The sequence below is a fragment of the Diceros bicornis genome, chromosome 20 (genome assembly GCF_020826845.1).
Source record: "Diceros bicornis minor isolate mBicDic1 chromosome 20, mDicBic1.mat.cur, whole genome shotgun sequence".
NCBI lineage: Eukaryota > Metazoa > Chordata > Mammalia > Perissodactyla > Rhinocerotidae > Diceros > Diceros bicornis.
Window position 1 is genome coordinate 34,190,253 of NC_080759.1, and position 6,000 is coordinate 34,196,252.

The window sequence follows — 6,000 nt, forward strand, 5'->3', positions numbered from 1 at the left end:
GATGGGCACAGATGTCAGCTCAGGGCCAGTCTTCCGCAGCAAAAAGAGGAGGATTGGCAACAGATGTTAGCTCAGGGGAAAAAAAAAACTGATTTATAACTATTTGTGAACTTCAACCTTCATGGCTATCCCTGTCGCTTAAATCCAAATTGAATGCACAGTTATTTACTGAACATTAACACCCACCACGTCGCTCCTCATTTCACCCTGCAGAATGGGACTCATTCCCACCTGAGCCCTCAGTAGCTCTCTCTGACTCAGGCTCCAAAACATCCACAATCCACAAACGAGAAGGGAAGATTCACTAATTTCTCTTTCCAATCGCTACCTTCAAAATTATGGCCAGAGAGAGGGTTTCGACTTCTCAAACTCCTCATTTCTGTTCCTATGAGGTTCCACACGGCCCTGAATTATAACACCAAACTTCGGCCCCTCTCTCAAGTGCAAATCGCTGCCTTCTTTTCGGCAGTTGTTTCGCCGTAACTTTAAACCCTGACGCCACACCCCGAGCATCGTCGGAGCTTCCCCAGGCTTCTCTCCTGCGGGGAGTGCCCCGCCGCAGAGGCTCTGGCCGGAAAGCTGGGGGAGGGCGGCTGCGGGCCAGCGTCGCGCGGCGTACCTGGCGGGGGGCAGAGAAGCCACGCCCCGGAGCAGCCTCCCCGGCTCCCTGTACCCCGCAGCTCGGCTGCCTCGGGCGGCGTCAGCGTCTCGGCCTCGGCGGACGTCGTGCAGCGCGCCGCAAGCGTGTCTTGAGGAAGCGAGGCGCTCTGCAGGGTCTGCCTTTCGCGCCGGCCGCCCGGGCGCCGGCTCGGAAACAATGGGGTTGCCATGGGAACGGGACGCTGGGAGCGTCGGCGCCTGTAGCCATGGCGACGCGGGGGCCGGAATCCCCGGCGGCTCCTGCCAACTACAGCTTCCGCCGCGCCCTTCGCTTCCCGGTCACGACGCACGCGACATTAGGCCGGTCCCCAAACTTCCCTCTGCTGCGGCGGAATCGTCCACTATTGTTTTTCTTAAAGGGACTTTACCTCTCGGAGATGAAGACGCAGGGAGAGGAGATAAATCGCGTCAAAGGATGGAAATAAGCGCCGGGCCCCACGACCCTATTTATTTCAAGCTGCGACGCACCGGGCTGTATTCGGCGACACCGTGCACCCCCGCAGTTCCCCGGGTGTTCTGGCTCCGGCCAGGGAGGAAAGGCTCAGATATAACCATTGATGGTGCTGGCACTGTCTGTTGCCTCTGCGGATGAGAATGTGAGCTATGCTTCGTTAGGAAGGCGGAGTACAGGAAGGGAGTAGCTTAAGAAATGGACCACTAGTTCTGCTAGTTGTTAGCAGTTCAGAGAATATTTTCGAGGGTGGTGGGCACATTTGGCAAACACCACATACCTAAGTTACGCAGCCGTGTATTCTTATATTACCCCTCTTCAGTGGCCCAAAGTACATACAGTGGTGACGGTAACTCAGATCTGACAGGGGCAGGGACAGTTGTGGCCAATACCCTAAAGAACAGCGCTGGCTCCGGCAGCCTCGCGTTTAAGGGTGTTGTCATGAGCCCTGCAATGAACTGAGGACCTATGAATGGACAAGTCAAGTTGGAGTTGGTTATGTCCCTCTCGTTTTCACAGAAGAGCAGGCTCGGACGAGACAGGAGGAAAATATTTACTAAGAACTTGAAAGGTCGTGTTTACATTTGGTGTTCTTTTCAGTTCTAAGGTTGAAGTTTAATTACTCTTGATCCAAGACTGCCAAGATAGCCTTTCTGGAGTTAGGTTGGAGGAGCGATTTAAATAAGTTGGCTTAAAAATCTCTTGAGTAAAACCTGGTGGGCCTGTTGGCAGAAGGTTTAAATCTCCTCAAGCTCCTGGGCCAAAAGTTTAGAAAGATCCCACTCCTTTTATTCTGTTTCCTAAGGAAACTGTCAGCATGGAACCATCATGAGAGCAATGAACTTGGTTTCAAGATGTCAAGGTTCTGGTTTTGACTTGATGTGGCCTGGGGCAAGTCACAGCCTAGGGGACCCAATTTTCTTGCCTATACAGTGACGGTATTTGTACCCCTTGCTTTCTAAAACCCCTTTCAGTTTCAGGATTCTGTGAGGGTAAACTGCAGATTTTTGTGACTCTATCAACAATATTTAACATGTGTGGTGATAAAAAGGAAGAACCAGTTTCCTGTTCTCTAATTCTTATTTCGCTTACCCTTGTTAAGTTGCTCTTTATCAAACTGAAAACTTGAAGTGTTCTGTCCTTCTAGGAGATGGCTATGAGGTGGTTTCTAAGCGTGTTAAACGTGGCGTCTCTTTCCTCAACACTCGCTTTTGCCGATCATTGTAAAGGGACGTGCGGGACCAGAACAGGTGCTGAATTCCCGTTCCTAAAGCTGACACACCGTCTCCTCCAGAATTTAATTAGCTCTGGCCAGAAGCACGTTGCTCTGATCTGTAAAGAGTAGAAATCAAATTAAAGGGGCCGGCCCTGTGGCTTAGCGGTTAAGTGCACACGCTCCGCTGCTGGCAGCCCGGGTTCCGAACCCCCGGTGCGCACGGACGCACCGCTTCTCCGGCCATGCTGAGACCGCGTCCCACATACAGCAACTAGAAGGATGTGCAGCTATGACATACAACTATCTCCTGGGGCTTTGGGGGGAAAAAAAATAAATAAGTAAAATCTTAAAAAAAAAAATCAAATTAAAGGAACTGTAAAGACTCTTAGCGTTGCAAACCCCTGTGATATTTTTTCCTTCTCTTGCCCTCTGAACCCTGGCGGCAAATGGAAGCTTAGTTAGAGCAGGTGTGCTTGAGCTTTGTTCACTGACGCTGGGATGTGGTGCGTGTAATCTAGGTGGATGGTGTTGTCACGATGTATTCACTCACATTCCCTCCCTTGATCCTGAGGTCAAAGAAGCAAGCATTGCTATTGCAGAAATCACACAAAGGAAGCCTGTGGAGAGGGTACTTCTAGACTCTTCCAACCCAGATCAAGTGTGATGATCTCCAAATTATTCCAACTCGAGGAAGTGTGAAACTTAAGAAGAAGGAAATGCGCATAACCTGTCTCTTGGACTGTGTAATTTCTTGAAACAGATTTTCTGGCCTCTCAAGACAGGGTTAGATGCCTTACTTCTGAGCTCCCACAGTATCCTGTCCACAGTTGCATCATGACACTCACCACACTATATTGGCCCTCTCTGTTTACTTGCAAGTTTCTCACGCCATGCATCTGTCCATCCACCCAGACAGAAATACCTATTGAATACTTACTACGTGCCTGATACTGTTGTAAGCATTAGGGAAGCAATATGGACAAATAGACAAAGATTTTGCTCTCCTGGAGCTTCTGCTCTACTGGGTGAAGAAAAACACAGGGCTGCTGGTAAACAATATGACGTCTGTGCAAGTTAGAAAAAGGTGCATGGCTTGGCTTAGGGAATAGGCAGCCACTTCGTGTTTATTAGGAAAAAGCCTCTTCCTTTAGTTAGACTCAGGCCCCTGCTAAGGGAGAAAACCTTGGGAACAGAGGGTGGGCTGGATTTCAGGACTCACTCACTCCCTCCCTCAGCTAGCTGAACCACCTTACATGGAAGTGATAAATGATATGGAGAAAGATAAAGCCAAGTAATGGGTCTAGGAGGTGATGTGAGCCTGTGGGGAGGGTGTGCTAGCTTATATAGTGTAGTTAATGAGGGCCTCTGACAAGGTGCAGAGACCTCAAGGAAATAAGGGAGCAAGTCATGTGAATGTCCAGAAGAGCAGCGGAAGATGTTAACAGCAAGTGCAAAGGCCCTAAGGCAGGAGCAAGTTTAATGGGTTCAAGGAAGCACAAAAGAGCAATTAAGAATGAGAAGGTGAAACAGAATTGGTCAGCGGAAGAGCAGGACATCAGGTCATGCAGGGCCTTATAGGCAATCTATGCATATAAATATCCATCCACCCCCCCCAACCCCCCAGTGAATACTGAATACCTACTAGATGGCAGGCCCTGTTTGATGAGCTATGAGCGCCTTGTGAGCAGGAGCTGTTGTATTCACCATGGAGCCCTTAGTATTCAGCACAGTGCCTGGCATATTATCAATGTTCAATAACATTTAATAGTCATCTTCAGGAATTCTCCATTAGTAGAGATTCTGGCCTCTCAATGAGTCTATCAGTTTCCTACTGCTGCTATAACAAGTCACCACAAACTTAGTGGCTTAAAATGACACAAATTTATCTCATAGTTCTGGAGGTCAGAAGTCTGTAATGGGTGTCACTGGGCCACAGACAAGGGACCAGCAAGGCTGGTCCTATCTAGGGCCCCTCCAGGAGGATTTTGTTTTCTTGCCTTTTCCAGTTTCTAGAGAGCACCTGCATTCCTTGGTTTGTGGCTTCTTCCTTCTTCAGAGCCAGCAGTGTAGCATCTTTAAAGCTCTGACTCTGACTCCTGCTTCCACATTCAAAGACCCTTTGGATTATATTGGGCCCACCCAGACAACCCAGGATAATCTCCTTATTTTAAGGTCAGCTGATTGCAACCTTAATTCTATCTGCAAACTTAATTCCCCTTTGCCATATAACAAAATGTTCACAGATCCTGGGGATTAGGACATGGACCTCTTGGTGGTGGTGGCGGCGGGGGGTGGGGGGGGGCATTATTCTGCCTACCAGAGTGTTTAACCTGACTTAAATGCATAGGTTTAAAAACATCAGGAGGTGACACATAGGGAACCCTTACCACCTATCTCTCCTCCTGTTAAAAGCTTATATTATTTGGCTGTGTGCTGCTCCTTTCTCTCCCTACACATCCTCCATTTATAATCTGGTACATCCAGTCACAGTTCTTGAATATACTGTTTCTTCCCATTTTAGAGCCTGGTTTATAATGAATGTACAGGAATGTCTCTTTTCTTCTCTTCCATTCACCCCCGTCTCTTGAGGATTTTCCTTAGGGGAGCCATTCCATCTGCTGGAACCCACATTTACTGCTCCCTCAACCAGCTCCTACGGCCCACTTGCGGTGACCATCATAGGTGAGCTCTTGCCCTTTGCTTGTTTCACTAATATGCCACACACCCCCATAATGCTCAACAGTGCTCTGCCCTGAGCTGGTGGGCAGAAATTGCTCCTCTGTGAATGCCTTGGTCTGTTGCTTTTTCCAGCTCACCCTTTGCCTTGCAGTCTGCTTTTTAACTTTGCTCAAAAGCGTCACCCCCGTCTCTCTGGATAGTGTTTCTGCTGCTGTCAGCACTCAGCATCCCACAGTTATGCCACATTGCAAAAGGCTGTGCTTCAACACGTCCTGGGAGCATTTTCCCCACACAGCAAATCATCTGTTTATCTTAAGATGGGTGGGTTTAATTATTAAAGGCTTTGGAGTCTGTCTGAAAGTTTACGTAAGGAAAACGAAATGATGACTCAAGGCCATTCTTGCTCACTCACGGATGATGCATACACTAGTCCACTCTTTTTCTCTGCATTCCTGTATGAAACGATGGAAGCTAGTGTGAAAATGGGCAATTTGAAAATTATTCAGACAATTCTCACACATATGCATAGACATTTATAGATAGGATAGCCATTGCATCATTTTTAGGGCTGTAAAATACTGGAAGCAGATTAAATGCCCATCAATGAGGAATGAGTTAAATAAAATATAGCACAATCATACTACAAAATATTATGCAGCAGTTAAAAAGAATGAGATGTGTGTGCTGACAGACAACAATCTCTATATTTTAAGTGGAAAAAGTATGGTCCAGAAGAGTGTGTAAAGCATGCCTCTGTATTTAAAGGGGAAAGTAAAATACAGGCTTACCTGTACCTACAGACATAGAATGTCTCAAAGCACCCAAGAAACTTAGCTGTTGCCTCTGGGGAGTTGAACTAAGGATTGGGAGTAAGAGATTTATTTTCAGATTATTTCCTTTGTCCTACAGTTATAACCCAATATCTAATCATTGAAGTATGAGTTTCTTTTCATACCTAGACTTTGGCATATGAGGCCTTTCTTTCCATCCAAGA